This window comes from Elaeis guineensis, chromosome 1 (assembly GCF_000442705.2).
Source record: "Elaeis guineensis isolate ETL-2024a chromosome 1, EG11, whole genome shotgun sequence".
NCBI classification, from domain to species: domain Eukaryota; kingdom Viridiplantae; phylum Streptophyta; class Magnoliopsida; order Arecales; family Arecaceae; genus Elaeis; species Elaeis guineensis.
This window is the reverse complement of record NC_025993.2, coordinates 92,448,140-92,462,082: the sequence shown is the minus strand read 5'-3', so window position 1 is coordinate 92,462,082 and position 13,943 is coordinate 92,448,140.

The window sequence follows — 13,943 nt, the reverse complement described above, 5'->3', positions numbered from 1 at the left end:
GATCACTGGAGACAAGGTAAGCTTTCAATTTTAATTAATTTCATGCATCTAATTTAGTTGCATAAAACTTCTTATTGAAAATTGATTGTGCATATTCATCTCAAATAAATTTAAGAGCAACACCCATTATAAGATAAAGTGAAGATTTCATCATCCTTTTTTAGCCCAAAAATAACCAACCAACATCTCACATTAACCCAAACTTAACTAAAATCAAGTAGACATTGATCCCTAGGATCAATTAAGTTTAGTTTGAGTATTGTGGTGAAGTCAAGTGCAAAGTAAGTTTGGACTCACCCATGAAACTGGTGTCTAAAGCAAAAGGTTACAAAGACTCAGCCTAAGCGGACTCATGGTTATTTAATTGATTCCGTTAGCTTACCTGGCCAATCTAATTGGTGTCTAAGGCAAGCAACGGGGGTACCTCCACGACCCCACCTCTTATCTGGCTAGTTGAAGAAAGTGAGAACAAACCCAACCTGCATTTAGGCTAAGCCACTCTGTATCAAACTATTAGGTTTAAGAAATCAATAGGTATCTAGGTTTAATTGTTTACTAACTTGATTGCAGTTAACACTTAACCACAACTAATTCTTCTCATCTTTCATTCTTAGGTCTAGGGTTTTTTTAAGGATTTCACATTTCGAACTTCTCTCTTTCTTTCTCTTCTCTTCTCTTTCTCCTTCTTTTTCTTAAAAAAAAAAACTCAATCACATATTAGGATTTGCACTGGTACATGCATGGTATAATTTTTTTATTTTAACCTAGCTAAACCTAATTCTAAAATTAAACAGCTGATCCATGTTACACAATAATCAATGGATAGAAATTCTAAGAACCACATAGACAAATGAAGGAATATTTTATTCCTTCAACCTATAACCATCGATGTTCCCATCATTCTATGGGATCAAAATTCTGACTCTAGTCCTGAGATCGATTTGAATCTGCTAGCCTAAAAATTAGATAAAGTCGACCTTCTTATAGATCAATGCATAGCCTTAGATCTACAATCTCCTATGCAATACACACCATCTACCAATTATCCGAAGATTTGTTCTATCTGTTCTAGCCCAGCCCATTATGTGAGTGAATATCCTATGGCTGCACCGTTTCTATCTATCATCCAAGAACAAGTTCAAACTACTCAAGGTTACTCTAATCCTGTTAATGACCCATTCTTAAATGTATATAACCAAGATTGGTGAAACCACCCTAATTTTTCTTAGAGACCCCAACAAACTCAAGCTTAGACCCAAATTTTTTTTTGTGCAAAATTTTCAGAATAGGCCCCAATACCAAAACTATGTCTATAATAGTAGTCATCCTATCCAGCCATCTTATTACAATCAGCCATCATACCCACCTCCTCAACAAACCAATCTAGCCTATGATAGATTTAGCCAACTTCAACAAATGATTATGATCCAACAGCAATCCTTCATCAGACTAGAAACACAAATAGATCAATTAGCTAAGTCAACATGAGGAGAGAACTAGGTCAATTGTCGAGCCAATCAATATCGAATTTTGAAAATAACCCACCCACCTACCAACCATCTGGACTTAGTCATCAATCTAATATTTCACCTAAGAATCTCCAATTTGAAAATGATAAACTAATTTTTAAGCTTAAAAGTGATAGGATTCTTAAGGATCCATACCAAGATCAAGTGAAAGAGGCTAGTACTGATGCTAGCCAAAAAGAGAATTTAGAAGAGAAGATTAGTACTGAGACTAATCCAATAGAAGAACTTGAGCCCATTACTGATGTTGATCTAAATGACAAAGAGAAGAGAGCGGATGAGCTACCCGAGATATATTCACCAAAAGTCCTGTTTCCTTCAATCCTAGAAGCCGGTTCTTCCACTCTAGAATCATCACCTCCTCCAGAACTGAAGTCATCTTTGATCACACCTAAGTATACATGTTTAGAATCAGATGACACTCTTTTAGCACCCATTACTTCAAACTCAACTCCTAACCTAAAAATTCAATTCATGAGCATTTTAGAAGAACAAATAGGAGAAATTCTCAACAAACAAAGGTCTTTGAATGGGTTTGTGAATTATGTTACTACAATTAAGAACAGGGATGTGCAATATATTCTGAAGATTGGCAATAAAATATTAAAATTTATTATAGACCATATTCCTAAGATTGGCAATCCAAAATTATTGAAATTTGTCAATCCAATATTCGACACAGGATAGGTGAGAGAATCAGTATGGTCTAGCTGAAGATCGTAAACTTAGCACTTCCTGGGAAACAACCCAGTTTTCAATTTTTGCTTTTGTTTTTACTCTCTTTTGTATTTTGTTTAGGTTAATCGAGTCTTACTTACAATCTTTTAGGGATCTGAAGATAATATTGGCTGAGTTGGAGGAAGAATCAATTTTGAAAAGACTTTTGAATCAGGTGACATCTCTCCTTTTCTTTCTCTTTGCATGCACCCTTTATTTTTTCTACTCCATTGAGGATAATGTCAATTAAGTTGGGGGGAGAATAAAATTTTTTAAAATCCTCAAGTAAGTTAGTATTTAGCATTTAAGCACCTGATTACACTTAAGAATCAAATTAAATCAAGTATTTTTTAAAAAAAAATTGATGTACAGACTAGAGAGTTTGTGAGATATTGAGAGATCAAGTATTAAAAAAACTCAATAAAGAGTTAAGTTTAGAACTTAAATAATTTTTTTTGAATATTTTTAAATTTTTCTATCAGCATCAAAGAAGAGTTTACTTCTTATGGACTTGTATAGGATAATTATATATTTCTTCATATATATATATATATATATCTAAAAGAAAATTTTCAAGTACTTCATACTGAGTAATCGAGCCTTTTTGCCTAAGCAAGCATTGAGTTTTGCATCAAAAGGTATGAAGGGTAAAGAAGCTTGTTGTAAAGCTAGTTTTAACTTATAGCCTGTTTGATTCGAGCAAATAGGTCTGAGGGGTATTCTATATCTAGTGTCCTAAAGTCATCTGATTTGGAAGTTATTGATTGAAAACTCGCTACATGAGTCAAACAGAAAGCTTAAGGGGTTAAGACATTCAATAGCAGTATAATGTTAAAAAAAAAATAATCAATAAATGAAGGACAGAAGTAATAAATATTTGTCTATATGAAGATTAATGATTTGAAGATAAAGGTAGGAATAATTTAAAAAAGTTTAAAAAAATTTTAGTATTCTTGGTTTAACTCCCACATTGATTAGTATTAATATCTCAATGACATACCTCACTCACGCTCTACTAAATATCAATAACCTTTTGAAAATTATTTGGTAAAATTTAAAATTTTAAGTTAAACGGTACTTAATTTTAAATTCTTTCTTTACTTAAGGACGAGCAAAGTTCAAGTTGAAGGATGTGATAAGTGACATATTTTTATATTTATTTTAGATATTTTTAATAATTTATGATGCTAACATCTTCTTTAAAATCTAATTTCATTAATAAATTAGATTTTTTTATAAAAATAAATAATTTTAAAAAATATAAAATTAGAGTATATTTGTGATAAATAGATACTGATTTAATTAAGTAATTTAAATATCAAAATAATAAAAAATTTTTTAAAAATTTAATGCATATTTTTTTTCTTATTTTTCAAATAAAAATTAGAGCAAAAATCAAGACAAATATCCTAAAAATTTATAGCCTTTGGTGCATGGTGGACCGACCGCTCGATCCACAGAGTTAGGATGCGGTCCACTAGGAATAGTATGTGATTTACAAGCATAGGTCACGGTAGGCTGATGTTGCTCCTAGATTGATTTTGATGATTACAAAGCAGATTGAAGGGATACAAATAATTTTAAATTAAAAAAGTCCTTATGCTCTTCAGAGGCAAAATCATAATTTCACTAAAATCCTAATTTGACAGTATCATTTGGTAGAACAAATGATTAGTAATCTATTGGTGAAAATTTTATTGTGTTTGGACTTATATTTTTGAAGTTATGAAGGTTTGAAGTGCATGAGTCGACTCATGAGTCAACTCATGGCACTATGAGCTGATTGGCACGCAAAAATTTCTCTTGGCACGCTAGTTTTCTGGCTTGGCACGACCTGTGAGTCGACTCATGAGTCGACCCACAAGGCATGAGTCGACTCATGAGTCGACCCCTGCTGATTTGAGCCAAGAATTTCCAGAAACTCATTCTCTGGTCTTTGCAACAGAAGTCGACTCATGAGTCGACTCATGAGTCGATCCCTGCGATGGAAAATGTCAGCAACGGCTAGTTTTTTGCCCATTTTAATTGCCTTTTATGCTTCCTAAAATTGCTCTAACGGCTCTTTATCTGCCTAAATTATTTTCTCTTGTTTCTTATTGCTATAAAATGCTTCAAATGGTGAAAGAAATTGCAGATCAAAAAAAAAAAAAAAAGGAGAGATCAAACCTATATACAAAAGGATCCAAAATCTACATGAGAAAGCCTGAGATCAACGAAATACCCAAAAGAAAAGGAGAGAGGATCCACAATATACAAGAGAGATTGTGAAAGAGAAAAGCAAGAGCATTCAAAGAGAGGATTTTTCAAGCCTATTGTTCAACCTTGATCAAGAGATCTTTCAAAGCCTTCAAGAAGTCCTCAATCAAAGATCATCTTCTTCTCAAGCATTCATTCAAGCGTTCATCCACCTTGAGAAAATCCAAAAAGGGTTTCTTCATTTGAGTAAAGTATTTTTATTATTATATTCGCTCATTTAAGGAGCTGTTATTGTATTAATTTGTGCTCTAAATTTTCTTACTCCTTGTGAGTAATTGTTCTTATTTTTGGAGGATTTCCAAAATAAGAAAAGGTTGATCCGAACCTGAAATCGGAGTATTTTGGGTTAGCTTGTACCCGAAAAATAAGTAGACTAGCTTGGGATAGCCAGTGTCGGAGTTTCCGACGTTTGTATTCGGGTTGAATACAAGTATAGTGGATTGAAATTCCCAAGTAGGAGCTTGGGGAGTGGATGTAGGTGCAAGGTTGGCACCGAACCACTATAAATCTTTGTGTTTGTGGTGTGCTTTCTTGTTTCTCTTTATTTCTTTATTATATCCTTGCATTCTTATTTTAGGTAATTAATCTTGAATTAAAGTCTTTGTTCTCATTCATCATAAGTAATTAATTAAGCCTAAAATTTTTAGAAACCCAATTCACCCCCCCCTCTTGGGTTGCATAGCTGGGCAACAAGTGGTATCAGAGCCCGGTGCTCTAGCCCTTCTTTGATCTAACAATCAAAGAGCCAAAGATCTATAGCAACCCATGTCGGTACTTCTCTAGCCGAGGGGCAATCTACAAACCGACCTTCACTTTTCAATGGGTCTAATTACACCTATTGGAAAGCTCGGATGAAGATATTCATACAAGCACTTGACTATGATATGTGGAGTATCATAGTGAACGGTCCTCACACACCCACTAAGATTATAGATGGTGAGGAGTCAACCAAACTCGAAAAAGAATGGGATGAGGTTGATAAGAAACTGGCACAATTAAATGCCAGAGCTATGAATGTTCTTTATTGTACACTAGATGTAAATGAATTTAATCGTATTTCTACTTGTGCATCTGCTAAAGAAATATGGGATAGGTTAGAAGTAACCCATGAGGGAATAAATCAAGTAAAAGAGACTAAAATAAACATGCTAGTGCATAAATATGAATTGTTCAAAATAGAGCATGATGAGTCCATAACTGCTATGTTTACTCGTTTTACTGATATAATCAATGGTTTGAAGAGTCTTGGCAAATCTTATACTAACAGTGAGCTTGTAAGAAAGATTCTCAGGTCATTGCCTAGAACTTGGGAAGCCAAGGTGACTGCCATCCAAGAAGCAAAGGACTTGAACACTCTACCTCTAGAAGAGCTTCTTGGATCCTTGATGACTCATGAACTTAACATGAAGCAACATCAAGAGGATGAAGTCAAAAAGAAAAGAACCATTGCCCTCAAATCCACAACTTCGCCTGATTATGAAATGGATGACACTGAAGATGAAGAACAGGATGAAGAGATGGCACTCATCACCCGGAGATTTAAGAAGTTTCTAAGAAAAAGGAAACAGGGGATGAGAAAGAAGTCATTCACAAAAGGGGAACAAAGCAAAGAGAAAGAGAAAGATCAACCCCTTATATGCTACGAGTGCAAGAAGCCGGGACATTTCAGATCCGAATGTCCGCAACTGAAGAGAGGTCCCAAAAAGTTCAAAAAGAAAGCAATGATGGCGACTTGGAGTGCGAGTGATGACTCAAGCTCCGACGAGGAAACCTCAACAGAACAAGCCAACCTGTGCCTGATGGCACACGAAAATGAGGTAACTTCTGAATCCACTAGTGAATTTACTTTTGAAGAATTGCATGAAGCATTCTATGATTCAATTGATGAATTAAAGAAACTAGGAAAGAAAAATAAAGAACTGAAATTGGAAAATCAGTCCTTAATGAAACAAGCTGAAAATCTTTCAATTGAAAAATCCACCTTGATTCAAGAAAATCAAAACTTAAAGAATGAAATTAACAAGCTGAAACCTATAGTAGATAAATTCACCTTAAGTTCAAACAAACTAAATATGATCCTTGATAATCAGAAAGCTATATATGATAAGGCTGGACTTGGCTATAAACCTCTGAAGAAATAAAAATTTCTGAAGGATATTTATGTAAATTATTCAAGTAACAAGTCTACAAATATTACTTGTTTCAAATGTGGAAGAATAGGACATAAATCATACACATGTCTTATTAACAAATATGCAAACACAAAGAAAATATGGGTTCCAAAAGGAATCATTTTGACTAACCTAAAAGGATCCAAGAAAGCTTGGGTACCTAAGACAGAAACTTGACCTTTGCTTGCAGGTGTGTCTAGCATCCCAAGAAGGAAACAGGAAATGGTATCTTGACAGTGGATGCTCGAGACACATGACTGGTGATGAATCATAATTCATCACGCTTGATGCTAAGGATGGAGGGATGGTCACCTTTGGAGATAATGGCAAAGAAAAGATCATCGGGATAGGTAACATTGGTATCACTCCCTCCAATTACATTGAGAATGTTTTATTAGTTAAAGGCTTAAAGCATAACTTACTTAGCATTAGTCAATTCTGTGATAAAGGGTATAAAGTAATTTTTGAATCATCTGTTTGCATTGTGACTAGTCCTATTATCGATGGCATTAAATTTATAGGACATAGGCATGGCAATGTTTATATGGTAGATTTGAATGACTTAGCCAAATTAGACATGCAATGCCTAGTATCCTTGAATGCTAAAATTAATGAGACTAGTTGGCTGTGGCATCGTAGACTTGCACATATTAGCATGCATTCTCTTTCAAAATTAATTAAGAAAGATTTAGTTCTTGGTTTGCCAAAAATGAATTTTGAAAAGGATAGAATTTGTAATGCATGCCAATTAGGTAAACAAACTAGAGTTTCATTTAAATCCAAAAATACTGTTTCAACTTCTAGACCCTTAGAGCTCTTACATATGGACTTATTTGGACCAACTAGAACCATTAGTCTAGGAGGAAAACAATATGGCTTTGTAATTATAGATGATTACTCTCGTTTTACTTGGATTTTCTTTTTAGCTCACAAAAATAAAACTTTTCATATATTCACTAAATTTTACCGAAAAGTCACTAATGAAAAAGGATTTTCAATTCAAAATATTAGAAGTGATCATGGAACTGAATTTAAAAATCAAGATTTTGAAAATTTTTGTGATGAAAATGGAATTGGCCATAACTTCTCTGCTCCTAGGACACCCCAACAAAATGGGGTAGTTGAAAGGAAAAACAGAACCTTAGAAGAAATGGCCCGTACCATGCTTTGTGAAAGCAACCTTCCAAGATATTTTTGGGTGGAAGCAATTAACACAGCATGTTACATTTTAAATCGTGCTTTAATTAGATAATTTTTAAAGAAAACCCCCTATGAACTTTGGAAAGGAAGAAAACCAAATATTACATATTTTCATGTTTTTGATTGCTGATGTTTTGTATTAAATAATGGCAAAGAAAAATTTGGTAAATTTGATGCAAAATCAGATGAAGCAATCTTTCTAGGTTACTCCTCCACTAGTAAAGCATTTAGAGTTTTCAACAAAAGAACTTTAGTAGTTGAGGAGTCCATACATGTTGTTTTTGATGAATCTAACGATCTTCCTTCAAGGAAGAATGAGGGTGTTGATGATGCAGATTCACTAATAGAAGGTATGAAGGAGATCACTCTGAAAGATTCAGCAACTCCAGAAGACAAGGATCAAGAAGACGAATAAAATGAGAGAGGTGAAGAAATTCAAGAACAACCTCAAGGTACAAATGACCTACCCAAGGAATGGAGGTATGTTCACAACCACCCTAAGGAGTTAATTATTGGTGATCCTATGCATGGGGTAAAAACCCGTTCTTCACTTAGAGATGTAGTTAATCATTGTGCTTTTGTATCTCATCTTGAACCTAAAACTTTTGAAGAAGCTGAAAATGATCATAATTGGATTAATGCTATGCAAGAGGAACTTAATCAATTTGAAAGAAATAATGTTTGGACCTTAGTATCAAGACCTAAAGATTATTCAATAATTGGCACAAAATGGGTCTTTAGAAACAAATTAGATGAGCATGGAAATATAATTAGAAATAAAGCAAGACTGGTTGCTAAGGGATATAATCAAGAAGAAGGAATTGATTTTGATGAAACCTTTGCACCTGTTGCTAGATTAGAAGCTATTAGACTTCTACTTGCATATGCTTGCTTTATGAAATTCAAGTTATTTCAAATGGATGTTAAAAGTATATTTTTAAATGGATATATTGCTGAAAAAGTATATGTAGAACAACCCCCTTGATTTGAAAATCATGCTTTTCCTAATCATGTCTTTAGATTAAATAAAGCTCTATATGGATTAAAACAAGCACCTAGAGCATGGTATGATAGGCTAAGTAAATTTTTACTAAATAATGGTTTTACAAGAGGTAATGTAGATACAACCCTATTTATTAAAAGAAATCAAAATGATATGCTAATTATACAAATTTATGTTGATGACATAATTTTTGGGTCTACTAATGAATCCCTTTGTCAAGACTTTGCTAAGCTTATGCAGGGGGAGTTCGAGATGAGCATGATGGGAGAACTCACCTTCTTCCTCGGACTCCAAATCAAACAATCAAAAGAGGGAATCTCCATCACCCAAAGCAAGTACACCAAGGAACTACTCAAAAGATTTGGAATGGAGAACTGCAAACCAATTGGCACACCAATGAATCCCTCAAGTAAGCTTGACAAGGATGATGAAGGTAAATGTGTAGACTTAAAATACTATAGAGGTATGATTGGCTCATTATTATATTTAACTGCAAGTAGGCCTGATATCATGTTTAGTATTTGTTTATGTGCTAGATATCAATCTAATCCTAAAGAATCTCATTTGAATGCTGTTAAAAGAATCCTTAGATACTTAAATGGTACACAAACTCTAGGGTTATGGTACTCTAAGAACTCACAAATTAATTTATTAGGATATTCAGATGCTGATTTTGCTGGATGTAAATTAGATAGAAAAAGCACAAGTGGAACTTGCCAATTTCTTGGAGTTAACCTAATCTCATGGTTTAGCAAGAAACAAAATTTGGTGGCACTATCTACGGCTGAGGCCGAATACATTGTAGCCGGAAGTTGTTGTGCTCAAATCTTGTGGATTAAGCAACAACTCGAAGACTTTGGAATCAAACTTAATGAAACACCAATAAGATGTGATAACAAAAGTGCCATAAATCTATCTAAAAATCCAATTCAACACTCAAGATCCAAACATATTGAAATAAGACATCATTTTATAAGAGAACATGTTCAAAATAAAAATATAATTCTTGAATATGTTTGCACTGAAAATTAATTAGCTGATATCTTTACAAAGGCCCTTAGTGAGGATAGATTCTGTGAAATTAGGAGAAATCTAGGAATTCTAGATCCATATGCCTAAATTTTTCTCAATTTCTAAGAATTGATTCTTAGAGCTCAATTTCCAACATCTACCCTGGTCCCAAAAGCTCAAGTTTATCATTCTAAAAACTTATCTTTGAGCAAAACTCCTTCTCCCAAAATTTCAAATTTTTCTGGAATTTATTCATATTTTTCTTGATTTTCTGAACTTCATGAGTCGACCCCCATGAGTCGACTCAATGGCAAACTTGTAAATCCCACCAACTTCCATTGGGTTCATTGTTTTTATAAGGGACCCTGTTTGTGAGACGACTCATCTTCTCATCGTCCTCCTTCCAAAAGCCGTCTTCTCCAATTCTTTTTGCTCCAAATCCAAGGATTTATTTCGAAGCAATTCTCCCTCCTCCTCTCCACCAAAAATTGCCACCTTAGAAAGGGATTTTTTTTGTGCTTTCTCGCATTGTTTGGTGCGGTTGGAACGTGCCCTAGCACTTCACCGATCTTCCCAAATCCACTTCTTTTCTCCACCAAAATCCCTCTTTACTCTCTTGTGATCCCTCCTCCACTCAATTCAAGTCTCCTTGCCTGCTACTATATTGAATATGGCTCCGAAGATGAAACTTTCCCAAAGAAGAAAGTCAATCCGTGAGCCTGAAGAAATTGTCCGAAAGAAAAGGCATGCTCAGTCTTCAACTGCTCCCACTCCAGTTTCAGTATCTGCTCAAGGTCCCCCTCAATCCTTCCTAAGCCCCAGTAAGAATCCTCTTTCTGATAGAAAAGTTGAAACCGGAAAGAGTATAGATTTTCGGTTCTTTGAGAAAGAGGGCTTTACTTTTGCAAGTAAGATTAAAAACCAAGGATGGGAACTCTACTGCTCCCTTAAGGAAGTCACCTATGTTGACCTAGTTAGAGAATTCTACCAGAACCTACATTATGGAAATGGGTCAGTGACTTCAACAGTCAAGGGAATTGATATCAGCTTGGATTCTAGTATATTGGGAGAAATATTACATTTGCCTAGTGAAGGTTATTCTTATATGGAACTCCCAGTAAAAGAAGAGGGGATCAGAATTATTTTAGGAGAAACTTATTCAGGAAGTTTAAACAAATTGGAAGCAAAGATTTTGTCTATTGAGATGAGGATCCTGCATCAGATAGTAACAAAGCTCTTCTTTCCTAGGAGTGGTAGGCATGATCTACTGTCTGGCAGAGATGTATGTATCATGTTTCATGTCATCACTCAGACCCCCCTGAACCTCCCTGCACTTATGATAGAGGCCATGAGAGAAACTTTGAACAGATCCAAGGCACACTTGCCTTATGGTATGGCCCTTATTAGAGTATTTAGGAGGTTTGGAGTTAGCTGTGAGGGGGAGGCTTCTACTAAGCTCTCTCATGTGGACACTTTCAACCAACACACCCTGCACCAAATGGGATTTACAAAGACTGATGGTGGTTGGATCAAGGGATCTGAGGAGAGAGCTGAGGAGAGAACTGAAGAGAGAACTGAAGATAGAACTGAAGACAGAACTGAAGGCAGAGTAGAAGAAGAAGGTCCATCTTCTCCTGTACATGACTTCAGGGCAGCATCACCAGATACCCAGTTCTTTCCTGATACAGAGGCTGGCCCTTCAGAGTTTACTAGGATGCCCACACCAGTGTATTAGCCAGAGAGTAGAGCACCTCATTCAGAGTTCAGACTGGCTGACGATCAGATCGAGCATATATCACAGCGTGTGGCTTCTTTGCTGTCTAGTCAGTGGAGTAGTACTTCTTTTGTACCAGGAGCCACCTCTTCTGATCAGACCATTACTCTCCACATCTCCACTGTGTTTTAGATGATATCAGATCAGTCCATCCGGATCCAGTAGCTTGAGGACACAGTCTGGAGACTGACTGGTAGAGTTCTAGACTTGCAGGGGCAAGTCCTTGCTTTGGCCCATCCCAAGCCACAGGAGTCAACTATTGAGGTCACAGATCTCACTGCAGAGGCTGGCAGGCTCAGAGGAGCACTAGAAGGTGGATATGAATTACTGAGGAAAGAGATCCGAGGATCGAGTGAGCATGCAACCACTCAGTTCACTGCTCTACTTCAATCTGTTTCCAGAGTACTGAACGTACTTGATTCCATTAGACTCACCCTTTCTGTTCAGTCCTTAGCATCTCAGCGTACTCAGCCTCCCAGTTCATCTCACTCTCCTGCTCGTGCCAGAGGCAGACGGGGTAGAGGACGCACTTCTGATCCATCAGCTTCTCATACCATATCTGATGACTCCGATCCATGACTTGTCTTGATCATTATTAGATCCTAGGAGTTAGTGTTTTGTTCTAGGATCTGTATTTTGGGGCCATGTATTGACAATTAGCTGGTTGATTATTATAATATGAACTATGTATTGAAACAATTATGATTTTAATGGAATCATCTTTTACTTATATTTCTACCTTTTGTAATGATGTTGATCATATTTTGGTTATATATATATTCTCCTTGTTGAAATATTGTCTTCTCTTTATTGTTGTTTGCTGTTGATAATTGCTATATTAAGGGGGAGCAAACATCTGTGATAAACTCTAAAGGGAGAGAAATTAAAGAATGTTTCAGAAAAAGGAGAAGTTAACCATGTCTGATGATGTCAAAAAGGGGGAGAAATTAAACAAAAAGCAACTCATTAAAAGCAAAACCCTAAATTATGAGAAAAACGGGGAGAAATTAAATGAGAAATTAACTCATTAAAAGCAAAACCCTAAATTATGAGAAAAAAGGGGAGAAATTAAATGAGAAATTAACTCATTAAAAGCAAAACCCTAAATTATGAGAAAAAGGGGGAGAAATTAAACGAGAAATTAACTCATTAAAAGCAAAACCCTAAATTATGAGAAAAAGGGGAGAAATTAAACAAAAAGCAATTCAATTATGAGCAATTAAGAAAAAGCAACCCATCAAAAGCAAAACTACAAATTATGAGAAATTAATTGAAGAATTTAAAGAACAATATCAAAAGTACAATGCTAAGTATAATGCAATTATGTAACTTTTAAATTACTTCTTTACATATGCTCTGATTTACTTTAAAAATTTAAATATGCTCTGATATACTTCAAAATTCCAACTTACTCTGATACATCTTAAAATTTTTTTAACTTGCTCTGATACATCATAAAATTTGTTCTGATACATTATAAAATTTTCTCTGATACATTATAAAATTATTTTCCTTGCTCCGATACATTGCAAAATTTATTTTTCTCTTGCTCTGATATATCTTAAACTCAAAATGAGCTAATACACTTTCAAAATCAACTCTTAAACATGCTTTGGCACACATAATTATTTTTTGTATCAAAAGCAATTAAAGCACATAATTAATTTATGCTCTGATGCTAAAACTAAAATCAAATGAAAATAGGCAAATTTTCAAAATACAACTTGCTCTGATAACAAAAAACAAGTTTTCTGTTCTAACTCCAAAATCACATATTCCAATGAGCATATCTTCAAATCTTTAAGAAGATGGACAAACTATTTTTGTATATGATCATTTATATTACATGCCAAAAGAATCTTACTCTTTTCAAGCATATAAATGTATAATGCATTCTTTTGAAATTATTGATTCACATAAATATTTTTGTTCAAATATTTTGTCATCATCAAAAAAGGGGAGATTATTGCTCCTAGATTGATTTTGATGATTACAAAGCAGATTGAAGGGATACAAATAATTTTAAATTGGAAAAGTCCTTATGCTTTTCAGGGGGCAAAATCATAATTTCACTAAAATCCTAATTTGACAGTATCATTTGGTAGAACAAATGAGTAGTAATCTATTGGTGAAAATTTATTGTGTTTGGACTTATATTTTTGAAGTTATGAAGGTTTGAAGTGCATGAGTCGGACTCATGAGTCAACTCATGGCACTATGAGCTGATTGGCACGCAAAAATTCTCTTGGCACGCTAGTTTTCTGGCTTGGCACGACCTGTGATCG